The sequence below is a fragment of the Felis catus genome, chromosome C2 (genome assembly GCF_018350175.1).
Source record: "Felis catus isolate Fca126 chromosome C2, F.catus_Fca126_mat1.0, whole genome shotgun sequence".
NCBI classification, from domain to species: Eukaryota; Metazoa; Chordata; class Mammalia; order Carnivora; family Felidae; genus Felis; species Felis catus.
In genome coordinates this window covers 42,785,668-42,807,430 of record NC_058376.1, presented here as the reverse complement: position 1 = coordinate 42,807,430, position 21,763 = coordinate 42,785,668, and the positions used below count along the sequence as shown (strand labels likewise).

The 21,763-nt window shown below is 38.8% G+C and overlaps 1 long non-coding RNA gene across 1 annotated transcript; it reads left to right on the top strand.

Moving 5' to 3' along the window:
* Positions 1-17,452: 17,452 nt before the first annotated feature.
* Positions 17,453-21,484, top strand: LOC123379924. The gene is made up of 3 exons (XR_006584977.1): positions 17,453-17,630; positions 17,950-18,022; positions 21,009-21,484. It is a non-coding gene; the product is annotated as an uncharacterized LOC123379924 (long non-coding RNA).
* Positions 21,485-21,763: the final 279 nt, after the last annotated feature.

Below are 21,763 nucleotides of genomic sequence, written 5' to 3'. Positions count from 1 at the left end.
TTTTCATCCCACAATGTAAAACAAACTCATTTGCTCCCAAGGAAAACTGAAAATCCTAAGCATTTATCGTAATCATTCAAAGTTCAAGAACTTCCGATGATGTAAAGTCCCTTTTAACTTGCCTCATATTTCGTCTCATGGTCTGGCAAACCAAAAAGAGAAATTATTGGCTTCCTTCTGACACTGACTGCACAATGGTGGAACAAGGACAATGTTACTACAATAAACATTCCCATTCAGAAAGGAGAAGAATGGAAATCACAAAACACTGTTGATACATAGCAATTCTGAAATCCTATGGGACAGATATTACAAATCTGATTATGTTCTTTGGAAAGAACATCTCCATCCATTGTTCTTTTGATTCCTGGCCTTCTGATTTGGGAGAGATGATTCATCCATGTCAAAATCCTCTGCAGCTGTGTTTAAAATAAATTTTGGATATTCTGCTCACTCTGGAGGCAGAAAAACTTTGGAAACCCACTTTATGCTCATTGAAGGCTGACGTTCCAATAGTTAAAGTTTAGAAAGAGAGTTATAGTCCTGGCCTATTGCTTTTTCAGGCTTCTAAACTATTTGTTACCAACTGATATGTTATCATCAGGTCGACTAGTATGATGTACAGCAGACATCCATTCATGGACAAAGTCCTTTCATGGACACACTTCACAAATCTGATGTACTTATTTGCTTGCTTTTTTTTTTTTTTTTTTTGCCAACAGGCCACTACAACCTTAACGGCTGCTTTCTTGAGTCTATGAAGCTTGACTGGGAAGACTATTTTCAATTGGCTTCTTTTGCTCACAAGCTTTCTCAGTCACATATGGCATCAAATCTTATATCCAGTTGTTTCAGAGCTAGAAACAGGGAGCTTTTCCAACTCCTCAAGGATCTCTTTTCTAGACTTTCTCTATTTCCATTACTTATGCTTATAAGTTGGCCAATTCTTTCCTGAAGTCACTTTATCTTTGTCAACCTTAATTAATACGAGCCAAACACTAACAATTTTATTCTTTTAGTTCACTTTCCCTATGCCTGTCAGCTGAGCAGGCATATGGTCTGCCTCCCAATATGGCAGGTTATAGTCTTACCACATGTTCTGTCACTACTTTATACGCATTGCCATATTTCTAGCCTTCAGTGTCTGTTTCTTTGAATTCCGTCATCCAAATGCTGAACAACTGCCATGTATTTTAGATGTTCATAATAGCCACAGCCAACTTATGACTAAATTAAAGTAGGCTGTTTCTTGGTTAAAAAATAAATAAATAAATAAATAAGCCTGCAAATCTCAGTGTTTAACATATCATGCTCCAAAGCAGACTGACAACACAGTTTCTGCTGCATGCAGTCACTCGGCAAATGGACCTTGTTTGAGCGCCACTCTCTTCAACACACATTTTCACAATCAGTCTAGCATAATCAGCCAGCTGAGAGAGAGGGACAGCGAGAATGACTGGGCATGAACTTAGAGAATACACGTCTGCTGTTAATTGGCTTAAACTGAAATGGGCCCATCCCTTTTGCTCAAATTCTATCAGCTGGGACTAGTCTTACTGTCTCACCTAAATGTGAAGATCTGTGAAGTATATAGTTGAGTTGTGGACAAAGGCAGAGGAAGTAGATTTGGTAAATATTTCCAACTAAAGAAAGCACATACATCTGTTGCTGTTACACAGCTTACAGTCTAGACAGCAAAGAAAAGGCAGGGAAACTGAGCTGCTCAAAAAAAAGGGTGGGAATTCTTACCAACAACAAATATTTGTGGAACAGATATTTAAGAGTGTGATCTGGACAACTAGAACGACTGTACACAAGGCCTTGATACCTAGTGAGAGAAACAGAAGATAAAACTGTTCCCTCTGGAAGAACAGAAACTAGAAAGAGACACTCAAGTTCCAGCAGACTGGATCACCAAAGACAGAGTAGAACCAAAATATTCTTGTTTCAATTTAAGGCATGTAAGTTTTTAAGCAGGCTTATTTATTACCACGTTTTATCACATTCTTGTAACGCTCCCAAGACCAGGATTGGTTCTGAACTAGAAAGAACAGCTGAGTCTATACATGGGGGGTAACCGGCCAAGTGTGTATATATGTAGAGATAGAAACCAAAACACTATGCTAATAAGCCTGGAAAAAAAAAAAATCGGAGACAATGTTAGAGGGAAGAGAAGATCTATGGAAGATGGAACAGGTACTCAAATCTCTCTAGTCCCTATCTTTTTGGAAATGTTACCAATGCTGAAGAATCAAAGGAGACTAAAAAAACATAATGCTATCCTCAAGGGACAGCTTACATTCAACTGTAAGGCAAAGGCTAATTGAGGAAACAGTACTCAACAGCACTCAATGGAATCAGCCCATTTCTTCATGTCCCCATTGGTTTCCTTCTATAATCATTCAAATCTGTCTCTAAAGTTTTGACAAGAGCATCAAAGAGCATTAGACATTTTAAAGGGCACCAACTTTTATTTGGGGAGAGGCTGTACTAAATATAAAATAATTTTTCATGCTTCGAATCCCCAGTTCAGCTCCCTGTAGAATGGATACTCTTCTCTACTTGGGCATCCAGGCATTTTTCCATTAACATTTGTTCTACTAATTAGAAAAAAGAATGTGCATCAAAAATAATAACTTGAAGTAAACAGGTCTATTTTATTCTGTATTTTATGAATGATATTACATTCTCATATGTTGTGGCTTGCAGTAATTATGTAATCTATTCTGCATCAGTAAATGGTGATTTATTTTTCTGAAGCTTTAATATGATTCATTTTGGTAGTAGTTTAAGTAACCATTAGTTAATGCTTTGCTGACGCTGACCTCAGTAGATTTTTTGGTAAAGCTTTATATAGCATTTATAGGTCACAAAAATGCCAACAGTGTTCATTATGGTCATTTTCCAAACTACCTGACAGCAAAATGTTTTCCCTCAACTCATTTGTATGTATATCCCTTAATTAATGCTTCACCTCATGCCAAATTATAGTGAAATTCTTGTCACTTTACATGCAGCATGACATTTACACAAATATCCACTGAATTTATCATGAGCAATGCACATAGAATTTGTATCCTGTGGCTTGAAGGCAGACAAACCATAAACCTGGATCCAAATACCTGCAGACTGAAAAGCATTAGGGAAATCAGAAACCAGAGAATCTTTGCAAAAGTGGAAAGTGCCTTCTTTGCCATTCTCAAAGGCATCATGACTACTAACGGATGTCAACAAACATGCCTTCTAAAACCAGTGTAAAAACTCTTGTATGGGGCATTTTTAGAAGTTAGTTTTTTTGTATGGGAAATATTCCTCATCTGAAAAACAGGTGGGACTTTTTTTTTTTTTAATCAGAAAAGGTGTTTGAAAGACTCTTAAAGGCTCAAAAATGGAGAGGTGCATCAATCCATTATGAAAGATGTCCTGTCTGGAGATGAAGGCTATTTAAATGATGCCTTTTGACTGTTAGGGGAATAAATATGCATTGGGACCATAAAAGAGTTCAATGAACAGAATTCAAAAATTTTAGATCCAAACTAACTTGTGAGTTAGGAACAATAAAGTGCTTTCTGTTATCAGTTTGTTACGTGAGATGCACCTAATATAAGAATGTTCCAATAGCCTTACTTTATTTAATGTCTTAAGCACAACAAAGGCTTAGGGTATAGAGCTTAAGAGCATAGGCTCTGGAACTAAGTCATTTGTATCTTGGTTCTTCCCCAACTCACTGTGACACTTTGGGCAAATGATCTAATTTCTTTGCTGCTTCAATTTCTTCATTTAAGAAGCAGAGGAGGGCTTATAACAATAATGACCTCATGAGTTTTATGAAGATTAAATAAGTCAAAACATGTAAATAAGTTTAGAATGATGCCTGGCACATAGTAAACATACAAGTTAGCTCTTACTCGTATTCCTAATTTACAGTGAGGTGACATCAGAGATGAAGTGACTTCCAAAGTGCAAACCTGCCTACTGGCCATCATGGCCCCCTGAATTCTAGATCCTCCTTCCTTGGTGGCTTTCCCCTGAATCTTCTTATACAAATTGAAATAAAAACAATCTGGGTTTCAGCAATATTTTGAGTTTTCAATTCCAATCATATTCAAACCATTATTGGCTAGTCCTACTCTGTAAGTAAATTGCAATAATTTCCCAAATCACAGAATTTTTTCCCCAGCCTTCTTTTCCTTTACCCCAAAGTGTCTGAAAGCCTTTTTTAATTGAAATACAAACAATTACAACTTAGACAAGGATCCAGATCACATTTTCCCTAGATACCCCGCCAAGGATCAGCACTTACTCCAAGAAGGACTAAACCTCAGAGACCAAGCTAAATGAATCCCCTTTTGTGGCCCAATCTCAAATTGCTGGATGACATGTTAAGGATTAAAACTCTTAGCCCTACAACTTGGCATCACATGCAAACGAAACCAGGACAGTATGTTAATAGACCATTCACCCTGAAAATATCGGACCCCAAAATGTCGGACCATAAAGATGCTATACAGTTAAAGAAGCACAGTATAAAATCATACAAAAATGGCAGATCTGGCTTCAAGCTTTGGCTTTACCTCAACCTACCTTTCTGTTAAATAAAAAAGTTTGAGTAAGTGATATTTAGGTCTTTAAAGATTTAAGTTTCTAGTACTATTGTGGTTTATTTTTGTTTGGGGGATATATGTCTAAAGACCCTATGTCACTACGTGGTGATCTCACATATATTTCTCAAATACTTTAAACAAAATGGTTTTCTCTATGAAAGAAAAAAAAAATGGCTCTCCAAGCAGAGATTAGTTTAAAAATAATTGTTTAATAAAACAAACTATTATGCAGAATACTCATTAGCTGAGGTTTTCACATAGGAATCTTTAAAACCCCTACCTAAAGAGAAAATTTAATTTTGCTGATAAGATTAGATCAATTCATCAGTTAGCTATGCAATGGATATGTTTCATACACGAGGGAACATCGCTAAATGATCTTAAAGAATTTTTTTTTTTTTAAACAAGAGGTCCTGCTACATTTCCTTAGGGGAAAAAAAGGCAAGGCCATTGTTAAATGTTCTAAAATTTATTGCATGTCTTTATAACATCGGTGAAATATTTGCCATTTATCAAAATTATTAAGATGAAGTCATTACCCTTATGACAGTTTAACAATTATTCTTTTTTATATTTTCAAAAATGACAGACTCTCTTTACAAACTGACTTTCCCTTTTGTAGTCTGTGCTCATATGTTATGACAATTAATTGCATTTAAAACATATTCAGATGGTCCTAAAATGGTCAATGTTGCTAACTCTGGGAATATTCTTTTCTGCGATGGTGCAATGTTCCTAGGGGAAGTCCACTGAAATCATACTCAAAAGAATTTATACAACATATACAGACATGTCCTGCTAGAATTCAGGCACTGATGGCAAAAATGAGCAAATATACAGTGACATATGCCTTCTGACTCACTCCAGGTAAGGGAGAAAATGGAAATTATGGAGAACAAAGCATGAGAAAAAACAGCTAAGTTCTCCATAAATATATGTTATTATAGATTAAAAGAAAGATGTTTAAGCCTGGAAGAACTTAAGAAGTAGACAAGACTAAAATGTTCCAATCAAGTAGTATGGAAATCCCTCTAAATATTTACAACCTGTATGCTAACAAAAATTAAAGATTTTTATTATTAAGTCCTAAAATCTATTTGAGTGCTAATATTTTATAAACCTGCAGTAGACTCAGGAGTTAAGCATCCTTTTGAGGAATATTCTGATAGCTTAACCCGAGATACCTTCTTGCCATATCTTCACAAGGCCTTTTCTCTGTGCACACATGGTGTCTTTCCCTCTTCTTATAAGGACACTTGTCATATTGGATGGGAGCTCGCCCGTATGACCTCGTTTAACCTTAATGACCTCCTTTTAAAGGCTCTGTCTCCAAAGACAATCACAATCTGTGGTATACTGGGGGGTCAGGACTCCAATATATGAATTTTGCGGGGACAGATTCTGTCCATAACTGAATCTATGCCTCAACAATCACTGTTTTCCTCATTTTTTCTCAAAGATGTTTAGAACTAAGCAGCCCTTTGTGATGACATTTGCTGGAGGGTGGACCAATGTCTCACCTACAATGTTTACCGACAGTATGAAGGCTCACCCACTCAACGCTCCCTTGTCTTTTGGCTGATGTAAGACAGCTTTAGTTGCTGTTAAGGAAACTGGGGACTTTAAATTTACCACTGGCTTAAAATAAATTTACTACTGGCTTGATAAATTTAATCTGTCCCTCATACTGAAGTGTTTCAACTGGGGAGAGGCCAGAAACAGGAAAACAGGTTAGAATGAGGACAGGAGGTAAAGAACTGGAAAAGAAAGGATACATTCAGAAGCTATTAGTGGATATCTTAGCTGGACATGCTGAGCTTTCAGATGCAGGAAAAGAATTTGGAATGAAAAGTGGCCTTGGTAGGAGGATAGAAAAACTGGTCCAGCTACCCAGGGAAGACCAGATCACCATTCCTTTGCAGGGGACTCAACAATGTGGCAGTGGAATTTTGACAAAAGAAAATATTTAAAAGTCAAAATAGAACTGAATCTGGACATACTCACTGGCTTTAGAATGGTGTTTCATGAAGCTCCGGGGTCCCGCAGAGGAGAACAAAGGCAGAGGGACGTGGGCACCATCCATTGCCAAGGCTCTACTTTCACTCTCAGTAGAAATTTATTTAAAAATAGGATTTGTTCTGACTTTACTCTCCAAATTTTGAAAACCACTAGACTACACAATATTTAAATTCTCTTTCCCTTAAAAATTTCTGAAATTCCAAGTCTCAAAATGTATTTTAAGACCCGAATCAGAATTTTCAATGAGTAGCATCACAGCCCTTTTCAACAAAGGATTCTTAAAGTCCCTGTTAGTTGAATATCTGGTCTGAACTTGGTCTTAAATTTGAAACTATCATCTCCATATTTGTGATGGAAAATGGAAGTTTAGGAAATAAATTTATTTCCCTAAGTAACATCACTCATAAATAATAAATTTTCTCTTAATTATCAGATTAAGGAAAAAGATCTATTTTATACTTTATACAGGTAAAATTGCATTTAAAAGAAATTCAAGTGCAGCAGGAGGAGTAGGTGTTATAAATGTAAGGGACAGTCTAACCTTTATGATACTCATGGAGGTGAAAGGGGTGCCTGGGTGGCTCAGTTGGTTAAGCATCCGACTTTGGCTCAGGTCATGATCTCGTCGTTTATGGGTTCGAACCCTGCTTCATACTCTGTGCTCACAGTTCATAGCCTGGAGCCTGCTTCGGATTCTGTGTCTCCCTCTCTTTCTGCCTGCCTCTCTCTCTCTCTCTCTCTCTCTCTCTCTCTCTCTCTCCCTCCCTTCCTCTCTCTCAAAAATAAATAAACTGGAAAAAAAAAATAAAATGAATAAAAAACAAATGAGATGGGGGTGAATGTGACAAGATGGACTGTGAGTTGGGAGATGTGTGTGGCTGAGGAGGGATGGCAAGCAGAAGAAGGTCTGCAGGGATCCCCTGGCATAGGGAAGGACAAGGGCTATGAGGCTCAAAGTCCCAAAGCTCCCACCCAGCAGGTTACACTTCCCATAGTAACTCTGGGCTCAGAAGAATCCTGATTTGCCATACCCTAAGAACTTGGTACCATTTACCAGATCACACAGAGACAACTTTTTGCTCCTTTAACTTTCATAAGGAATATAAAATGCAATTTTAAAAAAGAAGAAAAAAAGATAAAAGAAATAAAGAAATAAGGAAGTACCATTAAATAAGACGTATCTAAATAGTCACATGCACATGTGCTTCCTAAGCACTTGCAATCTAAAGCACATTTCTATCTGGTCCCTCAAGTGTAGCAAAAAAAAAAAAAAAAAAAAAAAAGGAAAGAAAAAAGAGAACAGATCTAATAGCATTTAAAAGAGAACCAAGTGAAAAACTACTGTCAGATACTACATGATTTCTACTTGAAAGTGAATGTCAGATTGCTGCAAACTAGCTCCGAAAAAGCTCACACTACAAAATTGACATTTCATTCCTAATTGAGCTTTCAAGACAACAGAATATTTTCAAAGTCTGATTCCTATTTTAGGCACTTATTTTTCCTCTGCATTTTTAACATATCGAGATACAGTAAAGTTAATGAGGTCAACAGTATCAATGTCTGTGATCAAACTACTAACCAATTAGTGTTTAAACTAGAGAATGAATGTTTAAACTACATTTTCCATGTACTCCTGACTATCAGAAATTGTCAGCCTGTGAGTATATTCCTTCTACCATCAGATTTTATGCCAGCTACTAATTTATCTATGATGACTGCTAGCATGTTTTGAAGTTTATATAATTAACCCTGCACTAGTGGGTGATACTTAGCAATACGGATCTTGAATTCATTTTTAATCAATTACAGTTTAGTGAGAGAAGCAAAGATTACATTCAGCCTTGTTGAGTACTTTACTGCATTGATTAGGTTCTAGCCACAAATTGAGCCAGGTTCTCTCACTGAATAAATCCATAAATTTTTCTACAGCAAGCAAGGACTCAGAATAATTCAATTGATAATTCTTTTCAAATATAATCTTCTTAGTATTTTAATAATTTTAATATTTGCAAGCATCACTAAAACCTTTCCTGTGAACACTGTGTTGACTTTTTTCCTGATCTCTCCCCTCTTTCTCTCACCCACATTCCTTCTGTCCAAACAGCTTTCACGGAATAAAGAAGACTCAAAACTGTAGGACAAAAGCATGATACTACGCCTCGCTGATGACATTTGGGAACTCTAGGGTCGGTCCATGTCTATCAGCCTCAGTCAGAAGCTGTTCTAGAATTTCTAGAGTGGGCTTGGGCAAAAAGTAATGGAAAAGACCTCTAGAACTTACACTTAGGCAATATTTCATAGTGATTAATTTTTTTACTTGCCCAGGCTCAGGGCTAATGCTGATGAAGACAGATTTTACAATTCTCTCACCCCTAAAACCACTGCGTTTCCCATCACTACCTCCCGCCGCCAAGAATCACGTGCCAATGAGAACCTTTGGCAGAGATTGCCAAATGATAGTAAAAGCATAGCGGAGTTAAGTGTCTGTGTTTGATAGCAACAAATGAGCAAAGCAGGAAAGTGAATCAAGACAGTGGGGTAATTACAATCACAACTGTGATTGGTGCTTCCATAGAAAAGTCCAGGATATAGTGAGTAGATACGAAAACCTAACCCAGGCTACAAAGTCAGAATGGAATTTTTCTAAGGAAGCAGTTTAAATTCACCTATGTGTTCCACACGTTAACCAAATGCAAATGAGTTAATTCAACAAAATTTCTTGAACTTCTATGTGCCAGGCACCCTTCTGAGTGCTATAGATAAAGCGGTAAATAAAATAGATAGAAATCCCTTCCTCTATGTAATTTACATTCAGAACTAAAGGACAAAAGATTAATCAGCAGGGTATGGGTTTTATCATTCATCATTAAGGAAACAAATCACTAGGATGAGGCAAATGCATTTCTATGGAATATTCTGCAGCAGTTAGAAATAATAAGCATGCTTTACTGAAACATGGATAGATTTATTAAAAATCAGTATTAAGTTAAAAAAAAAAAACTGAGATGTGGCACCTGGGTGGTTCAGTCAGTTAAGCGTCTGACTCTTGGTTTTGGCTGAGGTCATGGTCTCAATGGTTCGTGAGATCGAACTACGTGTTGGGCTCTGCGCTGAAAGTGCAAAGCCTGCTTGGGATTCTCTCTCTCCCTCTCCCTCTGGCCCTGCCCCCTACTCTTTCTATCTCTCTCAAAATAAATAAATAAACATTTAAAAAGTAAGATATAAAATGAGCTCTAAAACATAATATCATCAAAGTAAATTAAAAACACCTCCCACGTAAAACAACCCTATCCATGTTACAGGGATTTGTACATATCTGTTTCAAACCATTTAGCACAGGTGACTGAGAGAAGAGGGAAATGGGAAAGAGAATCTAGAACAATGAGGGAAGTAACAGTGAAACCGAACAATAGGTGGTAATAGTGTATCAAGACCTTTGAGATATGATTACATTAGTTCTTTGAAATCAATATTCCAAAAACAAAAGGAAAAGAAAGACAGGAAATAGGCATTGTTTTCTATTCATTATCACATCTCTACTTTAGTTACTTTGTAACAGATCTAGTATAAAAAAAATAGTGTGACCACACATTTTTAGTTTTCCCTGAAGATGAGTAATAAACTGGCCAAAAATTAAATTCAAAACTGCAATTGCAAAGAGCAGGCCTTCCACATTTCGTGAAGACAAAATACAGGGATGCAAAAATAGTTCACTTCTTGGAAGTGGGCATTAACTACTTCCACATTTATGGTGTGTTTATTGTGCAGAAATCACTTTCCAAAGTGATGAGTTATTGACCCTTCATCTACAAAGTGTCCCAGTTATCCTCAAGGAGAATACAGACCTATTATCTAAATTATTCAAAAAATGTAAGTTGATTGTCTTAATTACCTCTATAATTCATGAAAATGCAATTTTGTGGGTCTCTCTAAATAAAGTTGTGCATGCATTTTTAGGTAATTGCTCGGTATCTTTTTTTTTTTTTTATTGCGAACAGGAGTACAATTCAGGATACAGTTTTCTGGACCGCTAAGGGAAAGTCAGTTATAACACAAACATCGATGCTGTGGCATCGAACAACTGGGTCATTCTGAGTCATATTTCCTGACTACCACTGTTTTTCCTGGGGTTCACAGACCCAACTAGTGGGACACTCTTAATTAAAGGTGGAAGAATTATTCTGCCCCTGAGTAGCTGGAGGATTGGAGTTCCTATTGCCTTCTTGTAAGATAAGTGTATATATCTATTGCCTACTTAGCTAGTTCCTCATTCTATTTTACAGCTGATTAAAGATGCAAAAGATTAATGTTGAAAAAGGCTGATTCTGCCACCATACAAAAAAATCCATTTCCTTTCATTTGGTTTTAGATCTAAAAGTCTTTGAATGGTATAAAATACTCTAACAAGATTTTCCTGTCCTTTTCCTGTGGGATCTAAGCCTATAAGTTCTGAAATAAGGGAAGGGAAACTAGCAGAAATAAAAACAAAAAGTCCTGAGCAACCTCATCTTGTGAGATATTCTGACCAGTTTTAGAAGCTGTCCCAAGTTAACAGCTCTCAAATTTTTTGGTTCCAGATTCACTTCATATTCTTAAAATAACTATTGGATACTCCAACTAGCTTTTATTTATATGGGGTATATCTATCAGTAATTAAAGCTGAGCACTTTTTGTTTTTTATTTATTTTAAAGCTGGGAAGTTTTTTTTTAAATGCAAGAATGGGGGCACCTGGGTGGCTTAATTGGTTAAGCGTTCAACTCTTGATTTTGGCTCAGGTCATGATCTCGTGGTTTGTGAGTTTGAGCCCCACATTGGGCTCCAAAATGACAGCATGGAGCCTGCTTGGGATTCTCGCTCTCCCTCCCTCTCTCCTTGTCTCTCTCTGACCCTCCCCTGCCAATGCTGTCTCTCTCAAAATAAATAAATAAGCATTAGAAAGAAGAAACTATTTTTAAAAATGCAAGAATGTACAAGCACACATTGTATTAGCTGTCAGATGATGATGTCATCACACATTATGTAGCTCTGGAAACTGCCACTGAACGCTGATGTGAGGATGAGTGTGAGAAAGGCAAGTAATGCCAGAGTATTGTTAGGGAGATAGTTTTGACCTTGAAAATCTCCAAAGTGTTTTAGGAACCTGTAGGAGTCACAGACCACATTTTAAGATCCACACTTAATGAATTAATGCTGAGATAGATTACTAAGAGAATTACATAGTTTTGCATACAGAAATGTGCTGAATGTCTTCCCCCCCCCCCAAAGTAATTAGGGTAGGACCAGATAGAAGCCAAATAAGAAATGTGTTTGGGGCACAATGAAATAAGAAAAAAAAATAGATATCCTGGTCTTTGTCCCTGGTTTCTGGTACAGAGCTCCTAAAACCTTTGTAATTTCCTAAGTCATAAGAGCACCTAGGAGCATCTTTTGTTCTGATATTTAGACCTTGATTCTGGTTCCTGGTTCTTAACACAGAATTCCTAAATCTCTTGGAATTTCCTAAGTGACAGGAGTGTCTTTTTGTTCCAGTGAGGTGACTTTTGGTGAGTTCCTTAATACCATCAGGATGGACACTGATCACCAGAAAGACCAAGTGATAATTAGAAGCTTGGAACTTTCCACCCCATTCTCCATCCTCCAGGAAGGGGAGAGAGGTTTTAGACTTAATGAATGATTGATCATGACTACATAATGAAGCTTCCCTAAAAATCCCAAAAGTACAGAATTCTGTAGAGCTTCCAGGTTAGTGAGCATATCCACATGCCAGGAGGGTGTCTCGCCCCAACTGCATGGAGACAGAAGTGCCAGGACCCTTCTTGACCTTATTCATGTATGTCTTTATCTGGTTGTTCCCCTGTGTACTTGATCATATTCCTTACTATATAGTAAGTCAGTCCATGTAAAGTTCTTCCCTGATTTCTGTAAGCTGTTCTACCAAATGAGCAAACCCAAGGATGGGGTCATAGGGACCTCGGAATTGTAGCCAAATGAGACAAATTGTCAGTAATATAAGAACTCACTATTTGCAACTAGTATCTTAAGTGGAGGGCAATTTTATGGGACTGAGCCTTTAACCTGTGGGGTCTACCGGGACTGTCAGGACTGAACTGAACTGTAGGACACCCAGCTGATATTGAAGGATTGGGAGGTGGAAAACCCTCACATCTGGTGTCAGAATTGCCATGAGTGTTGCTGCAGTGTTGAGAGAAAAACGGAGTTTTTCCTATACAGGTACCTTCCCAGTGATGGCACTCAGTTCTCTCCAGACCCAGGAAACCACCCCATCCTTCTGCCACCAATTGCCAGCCAAGGCAATCACCTACGCTGACCTCCTCCCTTGCCTCTCTCCCTTCATCTCTTAAACCTACTTCCTTTTGCACTATTTCCTTCCAGATCCTTCCTACCTAAAGAAATACAATAAACTGCTTTTATTTACCTGTTTTCCAATGTTTACTTATTTTTGAGACACAAAGGGAGAGAGAGAGAGCGTGCGCGCACATGCATGAGTTGGGGAGGGGGAGCAAAAAGAGAAGGAGACACAGGATCCAAAGCAGGCTCCAGGCTCTGAGTTGTCAGCACAGAGCCCAATGTGGAGCTTGAACCCACAAACCATGAGATCATGATCTGAGCCAAAGTTGGTCACTTAACCGACTGAGCCACCCAGGAGCCCCTACCATAAAGGGCTTTTAAATAAACACTCACTGACAGATGGGAATAACATGTATTTGAATTTTAAACTGAGACCTTTAAAAAATGGCTTTAAGCTAAAGGAACAAATTTCTATTGATAAAAATTCTCGAGGGCAGAGATTAATGGGAAATTTCACCTGGTAAGAATTTTTTTCTGGCAAAAAAGTCATGCCAATAGCAACCACTTTTTTCTGAGATACAAGAACAACCCTGGCTTGAGAGATGCTTTGATGCTTTCAAACATCTACAAATCCAGCTCAGTCCCTGGCACAGAGCAAGTCCTCATTAATGTTAAAGTGAATTCCACTGAATTCACCATCAATCTCTTGTGTACAAACAGAAATATCTGAAGGCTGATGGAACTCCCTTAAGCTATTAAGCTGCAATCTACTGTTTTCAGTGCATGAAAATGCACTTTCAGTGCAGTTGCAAAGTCAATTTCCAAAGGTCCTAAATTTAAAGATTTAGATAAATGAATCCATTTTTTTCATTCAATTCTTCCTTTCTCCTTTCTATCCTCCTCCCCAACCCCCACTTTTTGCCCCGAACAACTAGTTATTTTGCACTGTCTTAATTCGGACTGCTATAACAAAAATATCATAGTCTGGGGTGGCTCAAACTAGAAGTTTAGGATCAAGTTCAAGTGCTGGCAGATTAGGAATCTGGTAAAAACCCACTTCCTGGCTCATAGATGGCCATCTTCTCATTATGTCCTCACACGTCAGAAAGAAGGAGCAAGCTCCCTGGGGGTTTCTTTTTGATAGCACTAATCCCATCACAAGAGTTCACCTTCATGATCTTACCAACTCCCATAGGCTGATGTCCTAACACTATCACCTTGAGGGGCAGAATATCAACATAGGAATTTTGAGGGGATACAGTCACTCCAGAAGAGGCACCTGCTATGTGCCAGGTACTGTTCTTGGATGGTTTAGACTATTATTAAATAAAACAGATTCCCCTGCAATGGAGGTGCTTACTAATTGTTTAGATAATGACACATTATCTTAAAAACATGTTAAATAAGTAAACTATATGATATTGAAGTTGTTTTGTACTTTGTTAACTTGTTGATACTGAAACTTTGTTTCCTAGAATCACCTTCCATGTATGCTACTGGTTAGGGTTGGTACAAAGTCAAATTTGTGAGAAATTAGGAAGGTGGACATAGACTTCTCCAGAGGATCTCCTATTGTATGTATATACGTACACATATGAAAAGATGTATAAATTGACTCACATGATTATGAAGGCTGAGAAGTCCTCTAATCTACCACCTGCCAGCTGGGGGTGTAACTCTGAGTACAAAAGGTCTGAGAATTGGAGAACCAAGAGTGTAAGTCCCAGTCTGAGTCCAAAAGCCCCAGAAGCAGGAGGGCAGTGACCAAGGGCAGGAGAAGACAGATGTCCTAGTTCTATCAAACAATGCAAATTTACCCTTCCTCCTCCTTTTTTTGTTCTGTTCAGGCCCTCAACAGACTGGATGATGCCCATCCACATTGGTGAGGGTGATGTTGGCTCACTCTACCAATTCAAATGCTAATCTTTTCCAGAACACCCTTCCAGACACACCCAGAAAGAATATTTTAGCAGCTATCTGGGCATCCCTTAGCCTCCTCAAGTTAACACATGAAATTAACCATGGCAGTGGGAGTGAAGTAGCCATCATCCTCTCTGAGGGTTATTCTGACTCAACAAAGTTAAGAGGTAGAAACACAGGTATTGATGGGGCGCCTGGGTGGCTCAGTCGGTTAAGGGTCCGACTTCAGCTCAGGTCACGATCTCGCGGTCCGCGGGTTTGAGCCCCGCGTCGGGCTCTGGGCTGATGGCTCAGAGCCTGGAGCCTGCTTCCAATTCTGTGTTTCCCTCTCTCTGCCCCTCCCCCGTTCATGCTGTGTCTCTCTCTGTCTCAAAAGTAAATAAATGTTAAAAAAAAATTAAAAAAAAAAAACACAGGTATTGGTAGTTCCAATTTGTCCTCCCTGCTCACATCAAATTCATTTTTCCTTCACGGGGCCCTGCTGGCCAAGAGCAACCCTGGGTCCACCACCAGACACACAGTCAACAGAATTCCACAGACTTCTGCACCTGCTTCCCTCTGCATTTCACTGAATGTACTGGCTCCCCCAATTTTACAGAAAGCTCCCACTCAGCCTGCACTAGCACTAGAAAGGCTACTTGGTGACTCTAAGATTAGTCCACACTAGAAATAGAAATTGGAAAGTCATCAACATATTAGTGATATTTAAAAGCTTTGCAAATCATTTTACAGTTGACAAGTCCTTATCTATTTCATCATACATCTGTGAAGACACAGGATTTGTATCATGGCCTTTATTTTACAGATGAGAAAATTAAGTTTCAGTGGTCACATGGTAATGAAAAGTATAACAGAGACCCTCCTTTCTGCTAATTTCTAATCCTCTATTTTTTAGGGCCTATATTAACATTCGGTTAAAGGCCCCAAAATTGAAGTGTAGAGATTGTCTTCTTTTCTGGGCAGGATTTTTATTAATGAGTTTGTAAATAGATGTGAGTGACACGCATGTATGAACTTCACTCTGTAAGCATAAATAAGCAATGTAAATTCTACCAGTGTTTTGGTGATGGGGAAATGCATTATGTTTGTTTCACTAGACATACCCCATTTGTTCCTATTAAGTCCCATCAATCACCCTGTTCTACTCCATAAAATCCCTTTGGTTTCCTCCTAATTATTCCTTTTTCAACCCTAACTCCTACTGGTCCCACCTCCCACATCTGTACTCCAATTTTACAAATGTTTCCTCTAGGCTGTTTATATTACACTTTGTTTTGCAGAGCAATTTAATACCATCCCTGCTTCTGTAATCTTCTGTTGCCATACCTTTCAACTGAGGCTTCTTCAGCTCTGTGAAGAGCCAGCAGGCCAAATTTCCCTCATACCAGGATGGAGGGTGACTCTCTTTAGAAGGCATAGAACATCCTTAAAAAAAAAAAAAAAAAAAGTTTTCCTGCAAATGGGTTCCCTGTTCTAAAGGCATCACATGTGGGAAGATATATGTTATATTGTAATGAGCACAACATTTGGGTGGTTAAAAAACCTGGATTCTAGTCTTGTGTGTACCATGTAATGTCATTACCTTAGGGCACGATTTCTCACCCATAGCACGTTGACATGTTGGTTTGGGTAATTCATTGTTGTTTTCATCATAATGCTTTCCTGTGCATTGTAGGAGGTTTAGCAGTAACCCTGACTACCCATCCGGTGCCAGTAGCACCCCTCCCCTAGCCATGACAACTAGACATGTTTCCAGACATTGCCAAATGTCCCTTCATAGCCAAATCACCCCATTAAGAACCACTGCCTTAGTGAGATAGGTCTGCTTTTGTTTTTGTAAACTGAAGAGATCATAGTACCTATGTCACAGCCTTAAGATCATTAAATGAGATTACACATTTTAAATCACTCTACAGATACTAGTATTGACAAAAATCCTTCATTGGTAATTGATTTTTCCTCTATTTAACCACTTGCTTGGGGTTTCTCTAACTCATCTAACCACAGACACTAATGAAGTATTTCATCCAATATTCATGGTTATAGTTTAATCTTTTTTTATTTATAAGATAAGACAAACAACCCTGGTCTGTGCTCTTCTATCAGGAACAGAGTCACATTTGCCTTTCGACTCAACAGTTCTTCTGGTTTTAGAAACACTCACTGGGGTAGACAACCACCACTAGATTTGACAGTGCCTTTTAAATCTGGGCAGCTCTTCTCCCTAATCTGCATTACAATTCAGTGGAGGATGATCTACCAAAGGAGAAATGGTCCGGACAAACTTCTGATTAGCAGGAGGTTCCAAACAGCAGTGCCTCTGCCAGACGGATGTCAGCGGAATCCAACCTCCCAAGCTTGTTGCAACCACGTACAGGAGCTGCCTAACCAGCGGGGCTTTGACATGCCCCTCATTAGTTAAGATTTCATACAAAGGCTGCTCGATAATAAATCCATTTTTTTCAGAGGTCAGTATGTATTGGCCCCTCCAAAACCACCCTGGCATCTATCCCAGGACATAATTTATTGCCTGAGAAGCAAGCAAGCTTTTCAATTATTTCCTCTCCCCCAAATCTCACTCTCTGTGATTTGACTGTCTTGCTGCCAAATCCCAGAAACCTGAAGCTAGGCGGAAAGGGGCGGGGGATTCTTAAAGAGACAGTCACTTCCTACACAAAAACTGGGGAAAAAATGAGAGCACCTCTACCTGATTTGGTTGTGGTCTGATTTACACTGTGTCGTTCGAATTCCTCTTTCCAGAAGTCGGAGTGACTGTGAGTAGTCCCCTATCGACAGCTGTCCTTTCAACCCCACTCTCCACCTCATTTCACCTGAAAACCTCCCACTTAACTCCACCCACAGACCCAGGTCTCACCACCAAGGAGAAGTTTGGAGTTAAACCAGAAGTTTTAGCTTCTCCTGACCAAGGCAAAAGCTTAGTCCAGAGCAAAAGCCATCTTTGACTCCTTGCATCCTTGTCCCACCTAGCAGTCCTCTCTCCATGGTTAGTTCTACCTTCCAGCCTGCTCATTCCCTGACCCCTTTACCTTAGATGTGTCACCTGGTTCTCACCAGCACCTACTCTGATTCCAGGTTCAAGTTACCTCCCGGGCTTACATGCTTCATGCGATGTCACTGACGGTCTGGTATCCCAACACCAGAGGTGGTAGGTAATGCTGAAAGAGACTACATTTGACAAGATAACATGGCTTCTGAACTTTTGGACACCTATGGGCCAAAACAGTTGCCCATGAGGAGAAAAATAACTCCCAGTTGATACAACTCACCCTTTCAAAAGTCAGCTGCTTTACAAGTATTTTCATGCTAACATTTTCACTTGCAATCAGTTACTAGAAACCACTAGATGATAAAGGCTGGAGAATGGGGGGGAATTTCTAGATGAATAAACTGTTACTCATCTTTTTCTTAAATATTCTACTTCTGGAATAGAGGTCTTTCAAAGAGTGCTGATGGATTTGTATATTTTATTTCCTCCCCAACTGGACCTCATGCCCTACTTGGAATCACTAACTGGGATGTAATATGCACCTGTACATCAAGCTTAACTTACTACATTTAGGTTAAATCTGAATTTAACCACAATAGCACCAAGTAGATGCTGAGAAGATAGAACCAATTTATTCACACAGGACTGTGAGGATATGGTGAGAAGCTAACACGATAATGCATGTTGACATAGCCAGAAAAGTACACCTATAGCTCTATCTGTAACATTTGGATATTTTGGTTAATAAAGCAGTTTGACAGAAAAAGAAGTGTAAAAACAGACAGTGAAAGAGCTCTTTTGATACTGTGGTGACAGAAAACCGTTATTTTCATCTTCTGTCTCTGGACACCAAAGAAAAATCACTGCCCACGGTAACGTCTGAGGTGGGAATTTGAGACATTCCAGGTGTAGAAATTCAAAAATAAAAAAGAGCATTACCAGGCAACCAGTAAGAAAATGATGAGAGACTGCCCCAGCACTGCCCCAGGGATTGAAGTAGGCTGTCTAAAAAGAGGCCTCACAGAATGTCACTCATTAGCTTTGTGGGGTAAATTTCTCCCCAGGTTCCAGCCCTCAGCCAGTCCCCATATCTTGTCAGAACATCAAGGATAGATCCATCTCTCAGGACCACATTCTTATTAACGGGTTTATGAAGAGGATATATAAAACCCAAACGTCAATGTGTTATTATTCTGTGTAATGGATTTGACCTTAGTGATTTAGCTAAGCTGGAACTACATTTCCTATAATTCCTTCCCACATTGGTCCAAAGAAGCTTTTTGCACAAGTTCTGGATGGCTGATGTGAAGCAGCAGCCACATGGCTTTCACCTTCAGGGTGATTCAGGGGCACCAGGTGCTATTCCATCATAGACTCCTTGATACTTCAGCTGATCCTCGGTTGACAGGGGGCACAGACTCTCTGTCTCCTGGCCCAAGTATGTGTTTTGCTCTGTGACATAAGGCATCAGTTTCTTCCACCCCCACCATCAAAGCTGGAGGCAGTAAGAGAACCATGTTCTAGTCCGTCTTCGTGGACTCCGGCTTGAGCCAATGGTTTCCCGTTTTTCCTTGCTCTCCTTCTCTTCACATCTTTTCTTGACTCCATGTCCTACAGGCTTTAAGCTCCAGAAAAGATGCAAAGGTAACAGCCTTACAGATAAAGACTCCTTAACCATCTCCCACAATTGCATAAAATGCAGTCTCTCTAAAAACATCATAGTGGTTCTGTTTCCCTGACCCTACCCTGACTTACGTGAAAAATGACTGTAATTGGTCTAGAGTTCTTTGAAGCTATGTGACCAGAGCATTCCTTCTCTATAGGCAGAACCACCTAGGAATGAAACAGTAACCAGAGGTTCACTCAGAAAGCATGGAAACAGAATGGAGTTAGATAATCAAATATTTCATGTAAATTAGATCTGTTTTAATACAGGATCTTCTTGCCAGTACAGATTCCTAAAAATTCTGTTATATACAAACAACTCTTTTTTTCTGAACTATGCTAGGAAAGACCTTGCCAAGATGCACCTCTGCGACTGTTCTTTTCAATACTTTCAGGAGTAAACCAATCTGTAATTGAGACCTTTGTCCTTAAATGTGTTAATCATTCAATTGTAGTTCTTTTTTTTTTTTTTTTTTTTCTGGTCAGCTCTTCTGATCTACTATGGTCCAAATTCTGAAAAATGCAAACACCCAACTCTCTTCCTCACGGTTGAAATTCTTTACTTCATTTCCTAGGCTCTGCAAATTAGAGAGAAATTTAGCTTCTCAAGCAACCTCTTTTACAAAGCAAATACCTCCATCGAGGCTAGCAGACTTTCTCCTCTTAACGTGCATTAACTCCATCTGTTTGCTTTCCTCTTGCTGTGGTCAGCTGTGCTGAAAGAATTGGTGTTTTAGCCAGAGTTAGAAAGAAAGAGAATTATTTTAGAATTCTGAGATCTTTGAGGGAAGAGGAATCCAGTTGAGTCATCACAGGGAGAGCCCACAGACATAGACCGTATAATCACTTAGGGCTTCTGAGGAAAAGGAGGGGAGACAAAACTATCAAGATACTTTTTCCAGTTCCAAATTCTGCGGTCATAAGTACTTCAGTACACGATTTAGACTCAGCGACAGTCTTCCCAAAATGCAGACCTTGATTGAGAAAATCAGAAGGCAAATTCTAGTTCAAATGCTAAGTATGTGAACAGCTCTCTCCCTAGTCAGATATCAATGCCATCTACATAAATGGTTCTCATTAGGTGACATTTGAAAGGCGTTGGCACAAATGTATGGCTGTAAGAGATCTTGAGAATCTCAAAATAATCAAGCTGTAAGCAGCGATTATTGGCAATAGACAAAAATCACTGCGTTTTTGTTGTTGTTAACTTGAATACAACATCCAAATTACCCACCAAATGGAAGGTTTTTCTATCAGAATTCCAAATATTGGAGTTTATCTGATTCTTAAAAATAATATTTTCAGCTTGCAAAGAGCCTGGAATTATTGGAAGAAAAATGAAAGAGTGGAGATAACCATATTTTCTAAAATTCCACTTTCAAGCAAACTTTATGAAGCATTTTATTTTGTATAGAAACTTTGAAATAGCCTAAAGGCTTTCTTTGACCAGCTGTATATTCTATCTGTTAAATGTCCTCAGAGTGAAAAGATTCCCTCAGCAGAGGCACCTGCAGGATGTGCAACGATTCATTTTTACTCCGACTATTGGTTCTGTGGAAGCATCGACTCTACTGGCTCATCATTTACATTCACAATGGACATCTGGAGCCAGCAAAAGGAAACATTAGACTTGTTTGTGTTGTCAAATTAAAAAGGGAAAAGAGAATGGTTTAAAGTTCTGAGAGTCTCCGTAACATTTAATTATGCTTTTGACGGCAGTCCAATCAAAAATATGCTTTTGCAGGAAAACGGGCACTAAGAAAAAAGCCTGCTTTGCTATTCAGATTGTTGCTAGGTCAACCTCTCAATTCCTCAGCTTACAGAAGAGCAGCCATGACATGATTATAGGGTCTTTCCTCTGAGGAAGCTGAAGAGCTTCACCATAGTTCTCAAACAGTTTATTTCCTCCACATTCCCATTAGATGTTATTATCCCTCTCGCCTGGATGAGGAACCAGAAACGGTTAAGCCAACTAAGTTTAGAAGTTAACTAGATCTGCAAGGTTGTGCTGTCTGTAAGCCTAACATCTCACAGGATAAATTCAAATGTGAGACAAAAGACCGGACACACATTTGACACTGGAATGTCATACAGCTCAAAGCATCATATTTCGGTACTATTCTTATGGGACGTTTGTTTTATTTTCAAAATTTTAATATGAGAATTTTAGTCGTTTCCAAAATTTAGTCATTTTAGAAATTTTCAGTTTCTTTCTCTGAAAGAAAACGGATTTGC